The following is a 24,458-nucleotide window of genomic DNA, read 5'->3' on the forward strand; positions in this document are numbered from 1 at the left end:
GAAAATGCTCTTCAAATATAAAAGCTCGCAAGAGCTGGAACCTCAAGGATGGGCCAGAATTAGAGAAGAACAAGAGAGGAGGGCATGGCCATTTTTCAAGTAACTTTATCTGCCAGACATTTTACGTCTCCTTGTTCACTGTCTCCTATGAGATGGTGGCACTGACCCAGAGGAGGAAATCAAAGTTCAGAGAGGAGAACCACCTTCCCACAGTGTCACAGCAAGTCCATGGCAGAGCTGGGATTTGAACCCCTCACAGCGAGGCAGTCACGTTTCCCATGCACCTCCAACAAAACTTGACCCCTTGCAGTGTTTTGTTTTGTTTTTTTCCATGCCTAGTGGCATGCGAGATCTTAGTTCCCCAACCAGGGATCGAACCCGTGCCCCCACGGCGGAAGCGCGGAGTCCTAACCACTGGACCACCAGGGAAGTTCTCTTGGTTCTTGACAACGATTTGTGGGTTGGACCAACGCAGAGGGCCTGAATGGCAGTCCTGGCTCTGCCAGTCACTGGCTGGTGATCTTGGGTGAGCCACTTCCCTTCCCCAAGCCTCAGTGTCCCCGTCTGCGAAATGGAAATAATGATCACGCCTACCCCTTAGGGTGGCCGGGGGATTCGGCAAGAGCCCAAAGGTCGAGCGCTTAGCATGCAGTGAGCGGTCCGTGAGCAGCTGCGACCTTGTTAATCTTCCATGTGCGGGAACAGCGTGAGCAAAGGTTCGGGGCACATCAGGGAGACGATGAGAAGCCGGTGGAGAGAGGGTCACCAGAAAGGACCTCTCAAATGAGGGGCGTCTGGAACCAGACAGAAAGGGCCTCCCAAGTCTGCACCTGGCTGTTGAGGAGGGAAGAGGGAAGCTGTGGAGGTCTCCTGATCTCCTTCCCCTCTCTACTCTACCAGAACCCTTCCTTCCTTCCAGGTTTCCTAGGCCTTGGCCAGAATCCCTCACACCTCAGTCACCGGCTAACCTCGTCGCCGTCCCAGGGCCCAGGCCGGCTCCAGCTCAGCGGGGCCCGGTCTTCCCTACACAGCCCACAGGGACCCTTCTCTCTTCTGTTAGTTGGAAAACTATAATCTGAAGATAATACCAAATAACTCATAAAGGTGAGAAGTGAGAACTGTTTTAGGCATAAGCAAGCACGTGACATGTGAGTAGGTACATGTGTACGTACATCACCTTTTAAACAAACTGCCCCTTCCCATGTGCCAGAGGGATCCAACACCGAGCTCTTTACCCCCCTTGGCAAAGGGGTCGCTGTGAGACCCGAGGGGTGGGGGGATGGGGGTGCAGCGCGAATGCAGGGATTCGTTGACGGGTGGGTCGCTGAGTCCTCGGGGAAGGGTGGCCGCTTGGCAAGGAGACCTGGGGTCATCTCAGAATCCTCCTCCTCTGCAGTGTTCCCCAGCTTCCCATGGATTCAACCCACAGGTGTCTGAATCCCTCTGCTCTTTCCGCCGCCACCCGCTCTGCCCCATCTCTGCACCCCTGTCCCCAACTCTGCCCCATCTCCCGGCCATCTCCCTCTCTCTCTCTCTGTCTCCTCTCCAACCTGTATGTTGCCCGGGTCCTTCCTCACTTCCTCACTGGTTCCACACATATCTCCTGAACACCATCCATGTGGCAGACACTGAGCTGGGGACAAGTGAAGCCGCCCCTGCCTTCCAGAGCTGACAGTGGAGGTGGCCCTGGGGTCTTGAGTCCATGCCCTGAGCCGCTCCCTAAAGCACCACTCTGGTGGGGCCACTCCCCTACCCAAACAGAGAGGGAAAAGCTTGGCACCCTAGGCTCTCTCCGGCTTCACCTTCCCCAGCTGCCAGGAGAAGGGGAGAGGGCAGGCTTGCAGCCTTGAGATGCCTTGGTAGGGGCACCCGGGTGGAGGGGTGACCATGCTCCCTGGCAGAAGGATCCTGTCCCCCACTCCCTCCCCAGAGAACTCTGGGCCTTCAAGGCACAGGTTTTCCGCAGGAGGGGCCAGAAATGCCCTCTGAGCAGCGCACTTTTCAGGGGCAAACCAACGTTCAGAGCAGGCACGTGACTGGAGCAGAGCCACACAGCAAGTCTGTGGCAGACAGACAGGACCCAGCCCCAGTTCTCCAGCTGCATCTCTGCAGGTGTAGACCCGGCCGCCCTCCTCCCGACATTGGCACCCCCAAGAGAAAGAGAGAAGAGTCGCTGAGCTCTGTTCTCTGTGCCTTCTGCTGCCTCTCCCAGGACCTGGGCCTCTGTTTATTTCCCCAGCTCTGGGAGGGGAGGTAGCCCAAGAGAGACTGCAGTGAGAGGGGCACGTGGGGGGACAGGCAGGACAAGAAAGTTCGAGGGAAAAGCATGCAGCCAGGCAGAGAAAGAGGGGTGAAGGGGAGGAATGACCAGGACTGTGCAGGTAGAACAGAGAGGGATGTGGAGATGCTTAAATCCCTGGAGGGAGAGGCAGCAATACAGGAGAGTCACACAGGGAGAGACAGAGACAGAAAGACGCAAAGAAAGAGAAACAGAGACGGGTAAAGTGGAAAGAGAGACAAAGAGAAAAAGAGAGAACAGAAAGTGGGAGGAGGAAGAACTGGCGGGGTAGGGCCACCAGGACCTTCTGTAAATTGTTTCCCCGACACCCTCTCATCTGGCCCTCACACCCGCACTCCTGCGGGGTGTGTGGCGCGGTCCCCAGACCTGAAGGGGCTGAGGCGGGTACGTGGGAGCGGTGTCCAGCCCCAGCCTATCTCTTTCCCCTGCCCCCAGCTGCCTCACCGAGGCAGGGGCCCAAGTTCCGTGTACAAGGGGTAGGGCAGACCCTGGAGGACCTCGACGGGGTGCCCCGGGGGTCCCCCACCCGTTCTTGTCCCCTGCCTTCTGCTCCCCTGACTTCCGCCCACGCCTCCCTCAACCTGTGGCCGTCACCTCCCTGCCTGCCCACCCTGACACCCTCCTGTCCACCCCTGCGCCCCCCACACCACGCATCCAGAGACCACCTCTCTGCTCGCCTGCGGGTTTGGGGTTAGGGAAGGGTGCCCAGCGGCCTAGCTAGGGAGGGGGCTGGTGGATTATCGAGGATGTACAGGACTGCGGCTGACGTGGACCAGGCGGGAGAGGAGGGGGTCGTGGTGATGGACGAGGCTGATTCTGCGGTGTGGTGGGGGGGGCCGGCAGGAGACGGGGTGGAGGAGGGCTGGGGGAGGGGTGGTGAAGACGCGGGTTGAGGGGGGGCGCAGGACCAGGCTCACATTTGGCATTCAGGGCAGCTGACAATAAAAATGCTTTATTGCCAAGAAACTGGATCGATCGGGGCTGGAGGGGGCCGGCAGGGGGGACGCGGAGGGCTCAGCGCAGAGACCGGCGGCCGGGCCTCCGCAGCGACCAGGGCCCGAGCCGCCCTCCCCCCTGCGCCCCCCTCCTTGCCTCCTGCCCTTTCTCTCTCCTGCAGCCACCGCTTAGTTCTTATTATATTTTTTCTTATATATTTTTTCCCCCAGCTTCTCCTGCTCCTGTTATTTTTTTTTTCTTTTAATTTTTTAAAAAACTCGCTGCACTCCCAACGCCGCAGGCCGGGTGGGGGTAGGGTGGAGGCCTCTACCGAGGCCGGGCCCCAACCCATAGGGCGTCCAGAGCTGCCGGCTCCGGGGCTGAGCCCCACTTTGCTTCCACACACCCACCCCCCGCCCCCGTCCAATCAGGCTCCCCCCAGGATACGGGTGCCTATCTTCCCCTGCCCCTCATCCTAAGGGCCTTCACCCACCCATGAAATGACACCCCCTCTGGTGGGCTCAGGGCCCTGGCTAGGCCTTCCTCCCCTCCCCCCTACCTGGCCCCCGCACACTCCCAGAGCCATTTGACTGATGGTCAGAACTGTCCGTCAAGGGGGCTCTGAGCCCCTGGGGACCCAGATGGGAGGAGGGAAGGGGAGAGGTCGAGGGTCAGGCCACGTCCCCTCAGCTCAGCTCTTTCCCCTCCCCCTTCCTAACAAAGGGAGCAGCGGCCTGACACTCGGGGGGTGGGGGGTGACCTGGTACTGGGGGAAGCAGGGAGGAAAGAGGTTGTGGGGATGGCCGTGGGCAGGAGGCGGGGCTGGGGCCTGCCTGCCCCTCCTCTGCCCTCCCCCTCGGGTCAAGGCTAAGGTGATTCCTCAACCTCTCTCGGAGGCTGGGCTGGCAGGGGAGGAGGACCTGGACAGACAAAGAGCCGGAGCCCTGGGGAGTTGGATGCTGCGGGGACGCACCTGGGACCCAGGCAGTCCTGGCTGAGGGAGGGGCAGCAGACACCCCTCTGGCCTTGGTCTCACCCTCCGGCTGGCCCTGCCTCCCCTCCGTACCAATCCCTGTGGATCCGAGAGCCATACCGAAGCTTGGGGAGGGTTGGAGCTTGGGGGTGGGAGGGAAACTGAGGCCCAGAGAGGAGACAGAGGCAGGGTTGGATCCAGGATAGAGGCACAGCCCCAGGGTTCTCAGCACTGTCCCGGAGGAACCTCACCTTCGTTTCCCCTTCCTGCCTAGGGAGACACCCCTCCCTTCCTGCCCAGTCAGAGGAGCCCTAGATGGTGGGGTGGGGTGGGGGGTAGGCAGGGGTGGAATGTTCTTCAGAGACGGCAGAGGAGGCTGAGGAGAGGGAGAGGCCGCTGGGGTGGGCGGACCAGGAGAAAGAAATTCTAAATGTGGTCTGTCTCTAGCACTGGCCTGGTGCAGTTTCGAGGTGAAACTTCAAGTCAAAAAGGGCAGAAAACCAACGTGGACAGAGTCCTCCAGCGCTAGCGATGGCTTTGGAAGAGGGCGTTCAGAGAGGTTCTCTGGCACGCCCAAGGTCACACAGCAAAGAAGGAAGATGTGCTTCCGTCCGTCCTTGACCTAACCGGACACTGCCTCTGGGCCTCCCACCTGCCCACCCCGACTGAGGGCCAAGGGGAGCTGAGGCAGTGGATAGCTGTGAGCCCCCCACTCCCCATGCCCACGGGACAGATGAAGAGCCTCTAGAGAGAGAAAGAAACGTGCACAGCTTCTGCACTTAGATTCTTCTGCCAAGGTGGCTCTCGGGGAGAGGGCCACAGCCAAGAGGAAGAGGAGGAAGATACAACGGGCCTCTTTTGCGGGGGGGGGGGGGGCGGCTGGAACAGGTCCCCGTGGCCTGCCAAGAGGGCCCCAGATGGGCCAAGGACTATAGGGGGTCCCACTGCCCTCCCCCAAACCTCCCCTCCCTTCTCTCCCTCTCTTTCTGGGCTGGCTATCGACCGGGTCTGTGACATGGTAGATCAATACGGCAGGGATATAAAGCCGGCTGGCTGGCTGCCTGCCTCTGCCTCTCTCTCTCTCTCTCTCTCTCTCCCCCGCTTGCCTTGCTTCCCTTTCCCGGAGCCGCACCCAGGCCCCACCCCCCCACCCCCGTGTACCCCTTACCCATGCCTCTGAGGGGCCAGGGCCCCCCAGCACCACCCCCCTACAGCAGGAGAGCTTAGGGAGGCTGAGAGGTTGAACAGCCAGGAGAGGGGGTGAGTATGAGAGTGGGGAGGGAAGCAGATGGGGATGGGGGTCACGCTGGCAGGTAAAGGGGCTGGGAGAAACTGAGGGACACACGCCCTGGGAGAAAGCAGGCATCCCCTCAGTTGGAAGCAGCGCAGGGAGATGGGGCCCTTTGAAGGTATGAGACGGATGGACCTCTGGGAGGTGGGCAGGGGGTACCTGGGGGCTGGGGAGACATTGTCCTGAGCCCGTGGGGGCGGGGGAAGGCCTGGGGGGGCTGGACTAAGCTTGGGTGAGTGGATGCCAGGAACAGTGGGGCAACCCCCAGGCAGCCTGTTGCCCACCCCCAGAATCCTGGCTCCCCCTCCTTGGGTCTCTGTGGGCAGCTCCAAGTTGGCCTCGCCCCAGGGCCTGGACTGCACTGTCGAGGGGGGAGGCGGGGAGGGCTTGTGAGGCATCGGACAGGAGATTCCAGGGGAGGGCTGTGGTGTCTGAGTTGCCATATGTGTAGGGTGTGTCCCCGGTGTGCCTGGGTGGCCATGACTTTGAGTCCTTCAGCTCTGCGTGGGACTCCGGGACTGTATGTCCCCGAGTGTCTCAGCTACTGAGTCACCTCTGTGTGACCAGGAGTCTGTGGGTGTGTCCCAGGGGACTCGGGGGCTCTGTGTGTGTGTGTGTGTCCTTCCATGAGTGTCTCCTGAACCTGGATGTCCCCAAATGATGTCTAAATATGTGTAGGCAGATCTGCCTGTCCCTCGAGGGAGTGGGGTGTGTCCCCGGGAGCATCTCAGTGACCCCGGTGCCCAGGCAGTGTGGCGGCTACGTGTTCCTGTGTTCCAGGAACTCTGCTGTGTGTGTGCGAGCCCCCATCCGCGTGTATCCGAGCAGGGATGGCTCTGTGAGTGTCTGGGAACCATGACACGAGTCCCCAGGTGTCCGTGTGTATGGATTCTGTGCCTGTGTCGGTGGGTGGCTGTAGGTGTGCTTGTCTCTGGCATATTGGAGGCTCTTTCTTTCCGAGAGTGTCAGAGATCCCGTGTGCACCCCATGCATCTGTGTGACTTCCGGCGTCCCTGTGTGCCGATACCCGAGTGTGTTTCCGTGAGTGGGTCGGAGGCTCTGGCCGTGTCCCCGTGTGTGTCGTGGTGACTTGGTGCATATGATGGGGTTTCGGGTTTGGGGGGGTATCTGAATGGGGGAGGGTTCAAGGCCGAGACTGCCACTGCGATGCTGGCTAGCCCGTTTTATCACTACATCGCCTCCAAATCCGAACGTGAGGGCCTGTCTGCCTTCCTTCCTTCCCTGCCAGAGGCCCCAGACCCCTGCCAGGCTGGGCCCAGGGCCCCCTTCCCCAACCACCTTGGGTGGCCGGACCTCTGCTCCTCAGCACCCCCTGCGCTGGAGGAGGCCACCTCAACTCCACCAAGCGACCTCCGTCCCTCCCAACCCCCCCAGCACCACCGGCTCCCCCCACCCTCCCCCCACCACAAGTCCAGTCCAACCCAGACAAAAGCAATTACTCCTGAGGTAGGATGTGAGTGTGGGTGTTAGAAACAGAAAAAAAGGGGGGAAGGGAGGGGGGAGCGACACACACACACACACACACACACACAGAGGCAGGGATGGACAGCCAGAGACCCGCAGAGACAAGGGACAAGAGAGACACACAGAGAGTGTGAGAGAACAGACGGGGAGAGACAGAAGATGAAAGAGACCAGAAGAGACATAGACAGACACAGGAGGCAAAGGCAGAGAAAAAGAGCAGAGAAAGGGCAAACGGGAGGACCCGATGGAGAGACACACAGAAACAGAGACCGGAGAGAGAGAAACAGAGAGCACCAGAACACAGCAGAACCAAAAAGCCAGGGATGGAGCTGCATGGAGAAGAGGTGCAGATAAAGAGAGGACGGGGCCAGAGACAGGGAGAGCTAGAAAACAGAGGGGGGGAGAGAGAGAGAGAGAATGGGAGCGATACACAGAGGAACAGAAAGACAGTGAGAGAACGAGATGAGGTTGAGAGATAGAGAGATAAAAGACAGAGGGACAGGCAGAGGAGACAGAGAAAGTGAGAGACAGCTGGTGAGAGGGACCCAGAGAGACAGGCAGCTAGAGGGAAGTTGATAATGCAGGAGAGACAGACAGCAAAGCTGGAGCGGGGCTGAAGGGAGACCAAGTCCAGAGTGACCTCGAGCGCTTTCTCTCTCTCTCTCTCTCTCTCTCTCTCTCTCACACACACACACACACACACACACACACACACGCACACGGCTTCCCCCCTCCCCCAGGCCACTAGTCAGGGCTGCCCAAGCGCTCCCCACGGCCCTCTGGGCTCCTGTGAGCCACAGCAAAACAGAACCGAAAACCCAGGGATGGAACCGCGCAGGAGGGGACAGGAAGGATGGACAGGGAGGGTCAGGGCAGCAGCAGGGAGGGGACAGCGCAGACTGGGCTCAGGATCACCAGGGCAGGAGGGAGACTCCCTGTCACCGTCTCCCCCTGCCACACACAGGGACACGCATACCAAGGGCCTTGGCCGTTCCTTACACTCCGCCAGGCACAGCAGGCTGGCCAGGGGGTGGGGCCCCCAGAGAGCAGGCACGAAGCCAGCCCCTCCTGGCCCACAGCCCTGCGCACCTTCCCGGCTGCCCTCAGCCCCGTCTCTCTTATAGCCCCATCCCCCAAGCCCGGTGGTCTCAACAGCACGCTGGCTCTTACGCGCGCACGCTCGCACGCTCTGCTCTCGGCTTCCCTTTCCCGGAGCCTGACTCTGCTCCCCGGCTGACTTTCGTGCTGTCTCCGTGGCTCTTTACCTGCTTTTCTCCGTTGCATCCTCTCTCCAGGCATTTCTCTGTCGTGGGACGCACTCTGGGTCTCCCCGAGTCTCTCTCTCCCACTCTACTCCTCTCTGGCGTATTCCTGGATCCCCCCTTTCTCAGATGACCCCTCTGGCCCTCCTGTCCCCTCGCGCCCCAAGAGGAGGACGGCCGATGGCTGTGCAGGGGCCTCAGAAGCTGTCCTGGAGTCGGGGGGTGGGGCACCTCCTTTCTTGCTTTTCCTTCAAGTGCCTTTTTTCCTTCTCTCTTCCTCGCCCCCTCTCCCCACCCGCGGCAGGTCCACATCTCCCCATGGCTCTCTCTGGAGACAGAAAGCTAGACACGGACCCATATACACCCTGCACGCAAGACTGCAAACAGATCCAGGCTCAGAGGAAGAGGCGGCAATCAGGATGGGAGGAAGAGGCCAGACATGGACGAAGACCAAGACAAGGAAAAAAGAAGAGGGCGATGGAGGTGGAGCCCCAGGGAGAGGAAGACGAGAAGAGAGAAACCAGAGACCTGCAGAGACCGCGGGCAACGTGAGCTGGACAATGCCAGGGGTGGGGGTCGCGCGCTCACTGCTGAACATCTAGGGTCAGACTCTGTGACCTGTCCGCTGCCACCAAGCCCTCACCAGTGTCCTCTGTGTGAAATCAGGGTCAAGTGCCTGCCCTCAGCCCCTGGGGCTCCATGCTAGCTGGGATGGTAGGCACTCTGGCCTTCGTTTGCTCTAGGACTGTCTGGGATGCCAGGGACTCATCGGTCCCAGAAGCTGTAAGAGTTGCCAGCCACTGTCACCCCCTCTGCATCTGTAATGCCCCACCCCATGGCTGACAGCCACTCCCAGTCCTGGGTGGGTGGCAGCTGTCTCCACCCAGCCAGGGACAGCAAAGGCAACCAAAGGGATCTCCAGCGGCTTCCCGGCACCCCACAACGACAAACAGCCCCTCCCATCCCAACTCCACACCCAGCGAGGAGCGCCACCACCTGCCTGCGCCCGGCCAACCTGCTACAGCAGCACAGCCCGGCCCTCAGCCTCACACAGCCGTGGCCCATGGACCAAGCCCTGGGGCCTGCCCAGCAGCAGCCTCAAGGGGCCGCCCGCACGCCGCACCGAGGCTGCAGCTGCCCCACACCCCAAGGCCACATCTGTAACCGCACACATCCTATTCCTGGAGCCAAAGCCCTCACCCCGGGCACAACAGAGAGGTGGCTAAATGGGCCTGGGGGATCAGAGAAAACCCCAGGACCCTAGGGGGACCTACTGGCTTCTTGGTTCTTGTCTGCAGAACATCTGTGCTGCCACGCAGGCCTGCACTTCCCGGAGCATCCCAGGGCCACGCCTGCACCCTCCAGAGAGGACGTGCCCACCTTGCAGCTCAACGTCTTCTTTCTTACACAGCCCTGGGTGCTGTGCAAGTCACCTCCCCAGACCCGGCAATGGAAGCCGGGTCTCACCCACCGCCAAGCTCCTGCTTCCGAGGTATTCCAGGCCCCCTCGGGGTGTGCGGGCACTCCAGGCAGGCCCCGGCACTCATGCCAGAGTCACCTCTGGGACCCCAGGGCCCGGTCCACACCGAAGGCCACTGTGTCTTTTTGTGGAATGATGAAAGGACAGAAGGGAGGGAGACAAGGTAGGGACACAGCCCTGCTCCTGCCTCAGGTGGCCATGGGGACTCAGACCAGGCCAGCATCCATGGCCCCCAGGAGTGAACCCCCCAGCCCGAGCCACAACTTCCTCCTTGGCTTCTCCTAACCCTCAGGAGATGCCTTCCCACCCCTCCTCCCAAAGACTCCCTGAGGCCCCCCAGGCAGGTGAATTACATCCTTCTCTCGGGATCTAGCGGCACAAGGCTCAGCACAAAAGAATCCCCCGGAAATGGTGGCTGAAGGAATAAATGGATAGATGTGGGTTTATGTGTCTATGTGTTCACTTATTTATTCATTCAACAAACACTTTTTTCTTTTTGGCCATGCCATGTGGCATGCGGGATCTTAGCTCCCCGACTGGGATCGAACCCGTGACCCCTGCAGTGGAAGCTCGGAGTCCTAACCACTGGGCTGCCAGGGAAGTCCCCATTCAGCAAATACTTAGTTGAGCATTTACACTGTGCCAGGGACTGGGTGTCGACGTGTTAGACAAATAGAGACGTCTCTCCCTGCCTCAGCCATGAAGCTTAGGGCACGGAAACACTACCCGGAGAATATACGATCAGATACCGCGACAATGGCAAGACGGAAGGACAGGGTAGGGGGGCCAGTCCAGGCCAGGGGGGTTGGGGAGCCCTAGGTGGAGATCTGAGAGAGGTGGAAGGGTGAGCCTTACAGGGGTGGGCAGGGGTGGGAAGAAAGCCAGAGGAAGGGCCAGAGGGAGTGAAGGAGGGGGAGCCGCGTGGGCACCAGAGGCAGACCAGCGCCTCCAGGGCTGGAGGGGGGCTCGCTCACCCCGGGCTCCATGCTCCAGCTCCCTCCAGGGCATTGAGGAGGCCTCTGGACACGTTTTGGGGAACCACTCACCTTCCCAGTATGGTTATAAAGCAAAGACAATGGGGGGTGGGGGCAATGTTGGTTGTAATTGTTTTGCAACAAAATTAAATACCTAAAAGGGTGTGGCTCCCTTCAAACATGTGTCCCTGGGAGGCTGGACTTTCCCTGGAAGCACTCAGATGTTTTGGCCACAGCTTTCAAGGCCAGTTTTAGTTTACGGACTCCATCAACAAAACATCTCTATTGTATAATTGTCTCTAGTTTCTATCAAAACACCAACGAGTAGCCCCAGTATGATCTGTGATTAATATTAGCGCTGCTAAATGTATCAGGGTTGGCTCCAAATAAGACTTCAGGTGTTCCCTTCTCCACCCCACCCCACAAATCAAAATCATTCCCAAAGCACAAAGATTGGCCACGCGGAGGAGATTCCAAACCTGGAGTGGATTTTGGTGAAATGGAAGAATGAGAGCTTGAAGTTCAGACAGACCTGAGTCCAAATTCTGACTCTAGCATTAAGGTTACCATGGTAACCTTAGGTAACCTTAGGCCAGCTGCGCCTTCCTTCTCTGGGGCTCAGTTTCCTTCTCTTGCAACAGTGACTCACGGCTACTTCACAGGGTGGGAGGGAGTGCCCGGAACAGGCCCTGGCACAGAGGTGGCCCCTACCAAACCTCAGTTTCCTTATTAGGATATAACAGCTCTCTGGCACGTGTTACCCAATCTGTCGTGCGTATGTCCGTGAAACCTTGCATACTTAACAAACACCTATCTGAACACAAAGAACTAAAATCACAGCCCTGACTGCAACCTCCACCGACTCTGACACATAATTCCTTTTAAACACCTCTGTCACTTTAGCCCAAATTTCAGGCATTTCTCAAAGGCCAGCCTCTAGCCCCCAAATGAATTCTGCAGCCTGGAAGCTCCTTGACCTTCTTTTCAACGTCAAGAGCATCAGCGAATATGATGGTTCCTGGGAAAGCTACACTTCTGGTTCCCTGGAGAAAGCACACGTCGTGTAGTTCAGACGCCTACGTTCCTTACCGGCTAGAATAGGGCCCATGCGTGAGTTTCGGGGGGTCTGCGAACATCCTGAGGTTGGAGCACAATTGGGTAGACATAGGGATGCGTTTTCCTGGGAGAAAGTCTACACTAAATATTGTAAAACTGGAAATCCAGGGGCCAAAGTTTGCCTGAAACATGTGGTTTGGACCACAAGGGGCTTTATGAAATGTGGGGGTAGTTGCCAATATTGAAAAACCGAGAGATTTCACATTAAAGTCTGGACTCCTGGCTTCTCTTGAAAAATCGGAAAATCTGGCAAGTGGCAGGTACGTCTCTGCTTGGGGACAGTCAGTGGGGCTGAAGGGCAGCCCCCCCACCCCTGCCAATGCATTTTCCAGTCCACCGCGGTCCCTACCACACCAGATCGCAAACCCTAGCCCACAGCTTTCATCTGCTTCTCAAAGTAAGGCTGTGACACGCCCCGCCCACCCGCAACCCCAGAGCCACGAGGCTATGAGGGCAAGCAGAGGCCTCCCTGGGGTCCTGAGGCCTGTGGTTGGGGCAGCACGAGGCAGGGTCCCACCCCAGAGGCCCTGTCCCTACCCCTCCCCAGATGCTCACTGCCAGGGCCTCACCAGGCTGAGTGGAGCCAACCCCAGAGCAGATGCCCAGAGCCTCCGCTTCCTGCAGAGCTGAGCGGCTAGAGGACTCCTGCTTCTGTCTGAGAGGCTCAGCGGGCTCCAGGGAGGGGCCTGACAAATCCTCACTTGCTCAGGGGAGCTTCCAGCTGCATTTCAGGCTCCTGACTCCCGAGGCTACATGCTTTCATGGAGTAACTTCTTTCATCCTCACATCCTGTGTGTGTGTGTGTGCAGGGGTGCTGTTATTACCCTCCTTTGACAGATGGGGAAACTGAGGATCGCACAGCTGGCAGCGGGCAGAGCTGGTGCTGTCTGGCTCCCGAGCTGGAACCTGAAGGGCCTCACTAGGCTTCCGTCCTCGGGACCGCGAGTAAAGTGGGTTCTGTTATTATGCCCTTTTATAGACGAGGAAATGGAGGCTCTGACTGTCCCAAGTCACTCGCAGTTAGGAAGGGACAGAAAAGAGATCCTGACACGGGAGAGCCTGACCCCAAGCTGTGATCTGAGCCACCAAGTTACCCCCATCTCTCTCCTACTGAGCCTACCTACCACTCATTGGCAGAAATCCCCACGGTCACCAACAACCAGAACCACGGGTTTGGCCAGAAAGCCGCAGGACACACAGAGGATGAAAACACAGATCAGTCAGAGTAACCTCGCGGAGGACAGAGGCAGAACGAGGAAGGGCAGCATCCCCGGGGTGGGGCCGGAGGTGAGGATGGGAAAGCAGGGGCTTCCGAGAGGAGACTGGAGCCGGAGCACAGCAATAAGCAGAGCTCTGGGACCGTGGCCCTTACCTCTTGGGCAGAAGCAGCGAAGCTAATACATTCAAGCCACCAACCCGGTCCAGTAGAGAACCTGGAGAGAGAGGAGAAGGGATTGAGCATCCTGAGGAAATCGTGAAACGTCTCCACCTCGGGCAGAACGAGGCACTCCTGGGGCCAAGGGACCCTGCACACCACCAGGATCCACAGGTTGGTGAATGTGAACTCCTGACAGCCACTGGTTACCTTCATTTCTGGGCTCTAAGTCTCAGTGTCGCCATCTTATGAATGGGGATAACAGATGCCTTCTCTTGTAGAACGTCTGTTTTTCCCAGCAGACTGGAAGCTCCTTAAAGGGCAGGGACTGTGTCTTACACCTTTAGCCTTTGACAGAGGGCCTGGCAAACGTGGGGCGCTCATTAAGTACATGATGGATGACTGAGTGAATGGATGGATGGATGGAGGGATTAATGAATTGACAAACTATGTATCTCAAAGGACTGCAGGGAGGGTCAAATGAGAAAGAAGTGTGAAAGGGTTCTTCATTATTAGGTGCCTGTGTGCTGTGGGGAGACGAACACAAAAGTCATGATGATGTTTCTAACTGGTATATTTGTTCACTCGTTTATTCATTTGGTTAATCAGCAAATACTGAGGCTCATCTGAGCTGGGCTCCGGACCGAGCGTGGGAGGTACGGAGATGGATTAGACAAGGTCTCTGCCCTGTCTACCGGGAGCTCGAAGGCAAGCTGGGGCGACTGAATAAAGAACTGATGTCCACACACTGGGGTAAGCAGAGGATGCAGTGGGAATCCCAGGGGAGGTCAGGGGAGACCCAGGGAGGATGCAACCCCCGAGCCAAGCCTGGCGGACGAATCCACTTTAGCCAGGTGGAGGGGCCGCATGGGAGGAAAGAGAATATCAGGCCTTTGGTCACGCAGGGCTCAGCGAGAGACATGGGAAAGATGAGGCTGCAGAGATGGCAGGGGCTGCACCCAGCAGGGCCTGGTCCAAGCAGCTGCGGGGGAGGGAGATGATGCAGTTTGTCTTCAGAAAGGTCCCACTGCATGCTATGTAGAAGATGGGGAGGACGGAGAGGTCTACAGGAAATGGGGAGACCCTCTCCCAAGAGTGTTTGCTGAGCCTCTCTGCAGCCCTGCAGGAAGGCAGAGTGACGGCTGCTGTCATTCCCACTTTACAGATGCAGCAGGCGAGGCTATGAGGAGACTGACTTCCCCAGAATCCCGTACAGCTCGGTGAGGGGCGGAGCTGGTTAGAAAGCTCAGGCCTTCGTGCCTCCTACTGAAACCCTGTTTCCTGCCCTCTGGGAACGTGGTCTTCTTGGAAAAGCTGCTTGAAGCCACACAAAGACCACCCTTGCTGTGGGCATTCAGAGAAGGAGCAGGGACTGGAGGAGAGGGAGACACTTCCCACCAGGCGGGTCCTGATGAGTGGACGGTGGGCAACGTCAGAAGCAGTGGCTCAGAGAGGGAGAGCCCTGTGGGTGGGCTCACCAAGTCAGGAAGCTCACGGCTGCCTGACATCTGTGTGTCCCTGTGGGTGCACTCCCCAGACGGGAGACCTCAGGGGAGTGGGCAGGACGGCGTGGACCTTAACGTTTGGCAGGCTACTTTTCTATCTCACGGCAAATCTGCCGGCACAGATGGGGAAACTGAGGCCCGGGACCAGCCAAGGACACAAGGAATTGGTGGAGGCGGGACTGGAGTCCAGGAAGAGAAAAGAGAAAGAGATGGACTGAGACAGTGGGGAGAGTGATGATAGACAGATAGAGATAGATAGGAAGAAAGGAAAGAGAAGAGAGATGGGGAGACACAGACAGACAGACAGGAGGAGTGGAAGGAGCGCAAGCAGAGACCAGAGAGAAGCCCAAATGGGAAAGTAAAGAAGGGGTGTAAAAGTAACAAGGGGTCCGCCCAACTCCTCCCCCTCCCCCCCTCTACCTGGGCCTCCATCTTCAGGGGTCAAGGGGACCCGGACCCCCGGTCCCTGTGGGGAGGGAGGAGCTGGGGTTTCTTCCCCACTCGAAGGCAGCCCACCACCCGCCCCCCCGCCCCCGGAGCTAATCAGCGGCTGTCATCTCCACGGTGAGGTCTTGGTTAAGGAGATTTAGGGCTCGGATCAATAGGAAATTTAAAAATCGATGCAGCGCGCAGGGCAAAATCGATGGCGTTTAATCGCCTTGCCGATTCCCAGTCAAAACAATTAGCCGCGCTGAGTGTTGAACACGGTGGCGACACGGCATTAACCGTCAATATTGGTGTAAGTGATGGCGGGGCGGGCAGGGGAATCCCCGGGCCTCTTAGGGGCCCGGAGTCAGACAGCGCCTTCAGGCTGGGGTCCTCCCTGCAGACAGCGCCCCCCTCCTGCCCTGGTCTCTGCCCTCTGCCACCCTCATCTGCGATGCCCACAGGCAGGACCACCCCTGGCCCGTCGGCCTCCAATTCTCCTCCTTGTGCCATCTCCCAGGTCCCAGAACCCCCGTATTCCCCTGACAAATCCCTCTTCCAAGTAGCTAACATCTCCCCACGGGACAGGCAAGCCCTGTGGGAGCTGGGAGCCGTATTCCCAGCAGGACCTTGAGACTGGAAGATGGGAATGGGAGCCATTGAGAAGGTGCCTTCTCCGCATTTCACAGATGGGAACTCTGGGGAACAGAGGGCGAAAGCAGATGGCCCGTGGTGACCTGGCACGGAAGCAGAACTGGAACCCTGACTTCTCTGACTCCGGAGTCCCTGTTCCCCGCAGCTGCGCCACACAGAAGGGGAAGATTCCAATGTTTCCTGGGGAAGGAAAGAAGGTCCTGGCCCCTCAGCTCTCCTTGAAGCCACTAGAACTGCTTCTGGAGTGTAGGCTGGAGCCTGGCTCCACTGGGGGTCCCTACAACACCCAGTACAGGGTATGGCCCTGAGCTGGAGCTTGGGACAGGCCTGAGGATGACAGCGCCCATCAGCCCCCCCACACACACTGCCCACATACACTTCCACTGAGGAGCAGACGGACAGAGCAACCATCTCCCACAAACACATCAGCTCAGCTAAATTCAGCAGAGTAGCCCATAGTGACAGCAGCCGGGGTTTCCGGGGTGCTAGCTGCGTGCCAGGTGTGGTTCGTTGCTCTGCGGGCATGATCTTGAAGAATCCTTACAACCCTTTGGTGAGGATCATTCTCACGGTACAGATGAGGAAATGGAGGCTCAGAGAGGTGAAATCACTTGCCCAAGGTCACACATCCAAGAGGGGGCAGCTCAGTCTGACCAGACTCCGAGGGAAACGGGACAGAGTGAACAAGGTCTAATGACCGCAAGCAAGAGAGTGGATGCAAGGAGGGGGTGCAGGAACCCGGCACCTAGGCAGAGGTCCAGGAGGGGCCCACAGAGGCCCCTGAGGCAGGGGTGGGGCAAGCAAGGGGCGGGGCAAAACTGGAGACAGCCCTCGAAGCTCCTGACCCGGCAGGACGAGGATGGGAGATGGTGAGGCCGAGGCTGGCTCTCACCTTCTCTGAAATTGCTGGAGGGCTCCGAAGAGCCCCGAAGGGTCCTGGGGTGCTGCGTGGGGAGGGTGGAGGCTTCCCCAGCCACCTGCTCCCTGGCGCGGAGGCAGGGAGCGTGTGCGGGCAGGGGAGGAGGTCCGTGAGATGAGCCAGGGATTGATCTGACAAGGTCCTAATCAAATGGTCAATATCGCTGACCTGACCACTTAACCTATTGATAAGTTGGCAAGGATGGAGCAGGCGGCGAGGGCTCAGGAAGGACGGCAGCGAGAGGGCTGGGGGGCAGCCCGATGGGCAGTGCTCAGGCCCACAGTGTGCCTGGGTCTGGGGGCCTGGGAGAGGGTGGGCAGTTTCCTCCTCAAGTGCCCCCACCCACCTCCCCTCTGACAGGTCATGTGCCTTCTTCTTCTTCTTTTTTTTTTTTTTTGGCCGTGCGCACAGCATGTGGGATCTTAGTTCCCCGACCAGGGATCGAACCCGCGTCCCCTGCATTGGGAGTGGACCACCAGGGAAACCCTATGGTCATGTGTCTTCTGCGAGGGGCTTCTACCCAAGCCTCTCCCGCTGGTCAGGGCCTCTCAGCCCCACCCTGAGTGAGGCTGGGAACCGTCCCCAGCACCCAAGCCATTCCCAGCTCTCCTTGGATCGTGCCTTAGCTTCTCACACATGTGAGGGACTTCTCTGTGCCTCAATGTCCTTTTCTGTAAACTGGGGATAATTACAATAGGAAATGCCAGGAAACAACCTAGATGTCCTGTGACTGGGGACTGGTACAGTTCATGATGGTGCGGCAGCCGCATAATGGAGGGCTGCAGAGTTGTAGAAAATATGCTTGAAATAAATTCATTGACAAGGAAGCTACATTCCTAATCCATTGTTAGGAAGGAAAAAAAGGCAGGTTATAAACTGGTATGTAGTTTATGGTTCCATTTTTATGAAACGCACGCACATACACACACACTTTTTTTTTATTTTCCTAAAGAGAAAGGTTTAGAGCAGAAATCGGAACTCTTTTTTTTTTTAAGTTTTTTTTTTTTTTTTTTTTGGTCGCACCGTGCAGCTTGGGGTATCTTAGTTCCCCGACCAGGGATTGAACCCGTGCCCAGTCCCTGGGCCCCAGCAGTGAAAACAGAGTTCTAACCACTGGACCGCCAGGGAAGTCCCAGAAGTCAGAATTCAGAGTTTGGTCCCAGGCATCTGACTTTTAATACATTCTTTGGGTAAACTCGTAGGCATACTCCCATTTGAGAAAAAGCTATCTAGAAAGATAGGCATCAAGAAATTAATTTTTTTTTTTTTTTTTTTTTTTGCGGTACGCGGGCCTCTCACTGTTGTGGCCTCTCCCGTTGTGGAGCACAGGCTCCGGACGCGCAGGCTCAGCAGCCATTGCTCACGGGCCCAGCCGTTCCGCGGCATGTGGGATCTTCCCGGACCGGGGCATGAACCCGTGTCCCCTGCATCGGCAGGCGGACTCTCAACCACTGCGCCACCAGGGAAGCCCAAGAAGTTAATTTTTTTTTTTTTCATTTAACTAGATGATCACGGTGTGATTTTTTATCCCATTGCATATCTGCATTTTCTACTTTTTCTACAATGAACATGTGTCACATGAGTTAACACCTGTTTGTAATTGCAAAAGGCGGGGCTCATGAGTCTTCCATCAGCAGGACTGTGGCAAGGCGCTCGGCAGACACACGATGAGCGGCGTTCCTCTGACCCCTTTCCCTTTCCCAGACAGGCTCGTCTCATGTTCCCCCTGCCTCCAAGCCCAGCCGAGCCCAGAGCCCCCAAGAACGTGAATGAATCTGAAATCTGCTGAGTGGAGAAGCTCCTCTGGTTTCTCCTCTATTAGAGAGGACAGGGTAGGACCTAGCCGAATTCTGTGCCCTGTCCCCGCTTCAGGAAACTGGCTGAGGGCTTCTGGGCAGGAGGGACAGCTGGAGGGGAAGCCGAGGCCCAGAGGGAAGGAATGGATTTTCCCAGCATCACACAGCTGGTTGTAACAGAGCTGGGACCAAAGCCGGCTCCTGGGTTGTGCCATCCCACTGCCGAGAGGAGAAAAACCTGAAAGATCAAGTGTGCACGTGGGCCAGAGGACTAGTGAGAGGGCGTGAGATTCTACGGAGTGGAAGAGCATGGGGTCAAAAAGCTGTGTGACCCTGGGCAAGTCACTTCATCTCTCTGAGCCTCAGTTTGCTCAAACATAAAACGGGGATAACACCTGCCTCACAGTGGTGGTGTGAGAAGTCAACAAGACCATGCTTACAACCAACTTAGGAGAGGGACTGACACAGAAAGGGGCAAGTAAGTGGTGGAAATGATATTAGGATGATCAGCCCACAAATGATGTATGTGAGTAGGATGTGCAGGGTGCGGAAGGGAATGCAGTGCGAGGGGGCAGGAGGAAGGCGTGTCCTGGTACTCTGTCTTGGGAGGAACAAATGCAATGAAGACACCAGGCTCAATATGTTCCTTTAGGGACTTCCATGGCGACCCAGTGGTTAAGACTCCGAGTTTCCACTGCAGGGGGCACAGGTTCGATCCCTGGTCAGGGAACTAAAGATCCCACATGCCGCGTGGCACAGCCAAAAATATATATTTATATGTTCCTTTGTTCACTTGTTCATTCATTCATCCATTCATTCATCCAATAAGCACTTCCTGAGGCCAATTCTAGGTCAGACCCTGTGTCAAGCCCTGCAATCCACATATGAACAATGGGAGTTCCCGCTGAGTTAGTAAAGAGGGATTGGGGATGGCTGGGCTGCTCTCTCATCTGTGAGAGTTGCTTGCCTCAGTGGCCTCCAAACCACCCTTTGAGGCTTCTGCTGAAAGGGGCCTAGCAGGAGCGCAAGCCCCCACCGCCTGCCTGGTGCGGTACTTCAGGTGGGTGTGTGAGCACACGTAGGAATAGTAAGGTCTGTGCAGACGGGCTGTGTTCACCTTTGTGATTCACAGCCCCGCACACCAGGCCTGACACTCTGGGGACACGCCGTGCTCGATTTTTTTTTTCTCTGTTTTTTTTTTTTTTTTTTTTTAATGAAAAAAAAAATGTTCAAAGCGCCTAGCACAATGCCCAACACCTGGCAGGGCCTCGATAAATAGCAGCTATTATTAGCATCATCATCACACACCAGATCACTCTTGATCCCTACAAAAACCTTATTTTGCCGACGAGAAAAATTGAGGTTTTAAAAGGAGTGATGTGATTTGCCCACAGCCGTGGCTGGGACTCAAAGCAGGGTGTGTGCGACCCTGCAGTCTGGGGTCTGCCTTTTCCTGTCGTGGGGTGGGTTGTCAGGGTCAGGGAGTGGGGGAAGGGCAACAGTTGGGGGGTAAGCGGACGCGATGATGCGGGGGCAAGGGTGCGTCCGCTGGGGTGAGGGGAGCATTGTCAGGAAGATGGAGTGGAGTGCACAGGCCCGGGAGGATGGGTGTGGAGTCTAGCTGCTTCGGCCAGCTGGCTTCCTTCCTCAGGCAGGAGGTGGCCTGACTGGCCGATGCCCCTACCACACTGGTAGGTGCAGGCCCCCTTCTGCCCCGGGAGGTGAGCTCCCTCCACTCGTGCTCAGCACCGCCAACGTCCAGCTCTACTGTTCTACTGGACAAGTGGATGGCAAGGGACCCAGCTCCTGTTCATCTGACAAACGTCCACTGTGCGCTCACTGTGTGCTGAACATCGTTCTAGGCAGCGGGGATACAGCCGTGAACAAGGCAAAGTCCCTGCCCTCACAGTGCTGACTTTCTAGTGGAGGAGGAGATACAGCAGATAAGAATATACACCTCAGAGCTAAGAAGGAAAATAAAGCAGGTGAGGGGGTAGGTTACAAGGGGATGTTACTTTAGACTGAGAGGTCAGGAAAGGCCTGTTGGGGAAGGTGGGCTTTGAGTAGTGCTGGGGGTAAGAGCTTTCCTGGCCAAAGGAACAGCAGGTGCAAAGGCCCTGAAGCAGGACCAAGGTTGATGTGTTTGCAGAAGAGCAAGAAGGCCAGAGTGGCCTGAGCTTCTGGAGGCAGGAGGAAAGGTGCGGAAGTTGAACAGGCAAGCAGGTACCAGTTCATGCAGGGCTTCTGGGCTAAAGAAGATGTTCTAAGCATGTTGGGGGATTCACGATGGCAGATGAAAGTTGGTCTCACCTTCAAAAACCAAGCTCCATCCTCACTGCTTCCCCATATACCATGTGGGGCTTTCTGACCCATTCATTCTCTAAGAACAAGCTCCAGACGCCTTCACTAAACCCTTGGAGTCCCAGACAAGGCTCCTTCAGGGTCGACCCTCCCATCCTGGGGACTCCACTGGGGCAGGGAAGGGACTGGCTCATCCGTGCACCTTGGCAGCCAGCTAAGGCCTGGCCACAGGAGGCCTCAGGAAACAGCAGAGTGTCAATGGTCACTAAAAGGGATTGTAACCCTTGACCTCCACCTCCCAGCAAATCTCCCTGTGGGAGCAAGTTGTAGCTTGTTCAACTCTGTCCAGCGGCAGAGAGAAGGGGCTGGAGCAGGGGGAAGGCAGCTGTGTCACCGCCCTGGCCAGGCCTTGTCCAGGGTTCCCAGGGTGGATGGGCAGGGCAGGGGGCCTCCTCCCGTCCCTCCTCCTCACCAAACTCTGAGATCCCTGACTTAGTGCGTGGCTCACATCCTGTCAAGCCCCTCCTCAAAGCCCTTCTGTCTACGCGGTGCGCCTGAAAGAAATCCGAGCCTCACAGCCCTTCCCAGTGACGTCAAGCTTCATTGCTCGCCCCTACCTGAACACACCTGCAAGTCCAGTGATGTGTACGTGTGCTCACACCTCCGTGCCTGTGCACAGGGACTGCCTCTATTTCTTTATTTTTTATTATTTTTTATTTTGGGCTGCACGGCGAGGCTTGCGGGATCTTAGTTCCCGACCAGGGATCGAAGCCACAGCCCCTGCAGTGGAATTGCGATGTGCTAACCACTGGACCGCCAGGGAATTCCCGGGAGTGCCTCTATTTGGACAGCCCTCTGCCTCCCCTTTTCCTCTGGACCTTGCCCACAATTCTCCATGTCACCTCCTCAGTGAAGCCCCCTGGACCCTCCCAGGCAGCACAGCCCTGGCACACTCTGCATCTCTGTCAGAGCCCAGACAGCTGGACCCCAGCCAGGGGGACCCCATGTTCCACCAGAGGAGTTTTCTAAAGGGTCACTGAGGTACAGAGGACTGGGGGTGGGGGCATCTGCGTCCTGCATTATTTATGCCTGTGCGGCCTCAGTAAGTTTTGGGAGGGATGTGTGTGCACGTTTAGAATCAGTATGTTGTGTCTAACGCTCAGCTTAAATGTCGTGTCCACAGAGGGCTTACACCTGACCCACCGATCTCAACCAAGTTCTCCCACGATCCCTTCCCCCGGCCCCTTGTTCCTTTCCTTCCCAGATGATATCACTGTTCATAACCAACTACACACTGAGGTCCAATCAGTACCCATCCTGTTGGCTCCAAGCTCTTGGAGAGCAAGGCCCAGGTCTGTCTTGTAAATCACTGTTCCCCAGCTTCTAAGATAGGGCCTGGCTCACGTAGGGCCCAGTTCCTGTGTGATGAATGAATTCATTCCGTGAATGTGTGATGAATGAATTCATTCCGTGAACGTTTTTAGACCTGAGCATCTACCCATTTTCATTTTGCTCTAAGGGAACAAGTCTAAAGTGGGGAATGTCTGTGTGCTATAACTCAGAACACGTCCCTTCAGGTCACTGTGAGTGGCTTCCCTGTGGGGCTTCTGAACGTGGCCTGTGTGCACCCATGGGCATGTGGGCTGAGATGCCGCCATATTTAGTATCTGTGTTTGTACCTTTCCTGTTGAAAAGACTCTCCACGTGAGGAGCACCCTGGTGTTTTAGTATTTGTCTTGCCGTGTGATGTTTCGGTACCTACGAGCACGCATAGATGTCTGGGCTTTCATACCTGTGTGTGAGTGCGTGCTTATCCTTGTTTTTGTATCTGGTATGTCCGTTTCAACATCTCTGGAGACGTGTGCACAAGCATCTGTGTGGGTTTGTAGGCTTTTCTATCTACGTGTTTTCTAAAGAAAATCTCTGGCCAAGGGTACAGGTACCTGGGTCTCAGGACCCACGGGTGCACAGATCTGTCATGTTTTCGAGAATGTGTGTGCGTGTGTCTATTTTAGAACCACTGCATGTGTCTGCATGTATATCCATTTCAAAATTTCAAAGTCTCTGACTATACTTTGTAGTTTGGAGGGTGTGTGTGCGTGTGTCTGTGTGTGTGTGTCTGTGTGTGTGTCAAGAATGACATGGACGTGGGTACAGTTGTATGTCCCTCTTCCCCTTTCCAGCCTGGATGAGTACCTCTTCTCTGCCTCTCTCTCACGCACACCCACCCATGCTCATATGTGCCGCGCAGATGGGGAGGGGGCCAGGGTGTCAGCGAGCTCCTGTGTCACAAGGTTAATTTCTCCGCAGCCAGGCAGGCTGGGCCCTGAGGGGAGGGGTGGGGAGGGGCTGGTCCCCACAGCCCCTCTGATAAATATGTATTTGGGGCTGCTGTGCTCAAAGGTCACGCGGGGAAAAGAAGGAGGAGGGGCGGTCTGCACTGTGCGGTGCTGCTGGGTCCCAGCCAGGCCCAGCCGGGGTTGTGTGACCCCCTCCAGAGGGATGATGCATAGATTCAGGGAGATGTCTCCCTCATCTGGTCTAGCCCACCCCACCCACAGCTATGCTCAGAGGGAGACGCTGTGTGGACACACAGATATTCAGACGCTGGAGCAGGCAAGCACACAAGCCCACACCCGCTGATGCCCAGACAGAGGCTCTGACGGACGCACAAAGGCAGCCTTGTGGGCCACCAGGTGCATGGACAGCTGGAGTCCGGGCCACTCCTTCTCCCTCACCCCAACCTTCACCCAACACCGAAAAAAATACAAGCACACAAGAGTGCACAGCATCTCATGAAAAGAAAGGTCCTTGCACACTCAATGCACACATGCAGGTAGGAGCACAAAGGTACACGAGGTGCCTCCGGAAGGGTCCCTGAACACTTTGCGGGTGGGTATGTACACACACACACAAATGCACACACAAAGATGCACACAGTTGCCCCACCACCAGAGTGCCCAGGACACAAAGTTCTACGGAGGCAGGTGCACGCTGATGTACGTACACACACATACGCACACATGCACACCCACCCATACAAAGACCCCAAGACATGCACACCAGGCAGGATGCCGGCGGGACCAGGCTGGGAAACCCACCCCGTCGCAACACAGCCGGCTCTGGCCCTCTCCCCACTGAGGCGAGAAGGGCCACCGGTTCTCTGGTCTGTGGCCCCCCAGCCGGCTCCAGCCAAAGGCGCCATCGTTTGCCCAGCCCCGAGTCACATCATTGTCGAGCCTCCCTCCTCGCTGACCGGCCATCTCGGCCATCAGCGGCCTCGGCCATTAGTCAGCTCCCGCCTCTGGCCTGTGTTTGTTGAGTCTCCCTTACCTGGCAGAACCGTCCAGACCAACGGAGCCCTTTCAGGGTCTGCCTGACCCCTTCCCCAAGGGATTCTGAGGTCCCCTGTCGTATGACCCTCAGCCCAGGCCTCAGGGCGACCCCCTCCCCTCGGCGCACCGCTCAGGCGGTCATTCTTCAATGACCGCTGCCCACGGTGGTTCTGGTGGATCTCGAGGCTGTGTGTTTGAGTGTGTATGTGCGTGCGTGAGTGTGTCTGTGTGTGTGTGTGTGAATAAGGCTTAGGATACCACCAGGTGTGCTTAAAGTCAAGGAGTATCTGAGCGTGTGGTTGTGCATATGGGGAGTTAGGATGTCAGGGGC

At 57.2% G+C, this 24,458-nt stretch overlaps 1 protein-coding gene across 7 annotated transcripts in view; it reads right to left on the reverse strand.

Annotated features, from left to right (window-relative positions):
* The window catches only part of POU2F2 (POU class 2 homeobox 2), a 75,506-nt gene that overhangs the window by 45,264 nt on the left and 5,784 nt on the right, over positions 1–24,458 (reverse strand). The window contains exon 2 of one of the 7 annotated variants that reach the window (XM_030874105.2): positions 13,189–13,249. The exons of the other annotated variants lie outside the window; for them this stretch is intronic. The gene's annotated coding sequence lies outside the window, so the exon portion shown is untranslated. The remainder of the gene's footprint in view (positions 1–13,188; positions 13,250–24,458) is intronic. 7 annotated transcript variants of the gene reach the window in all.

The sequence above is a fragment of the Globicephala melas genome, chromosome 19 (assembly GCF_963455315.2).
Source record: "Globicephala melas chromosome 19, mGloMel1.2, whole genome shotgun sequence".
NCBI classification, from domain to species: Eukaryota; Metazoa; Chordata; class Mammalia; order Artiodactyla; family Delphinidae; genus Globicephala; species Globicephala melas.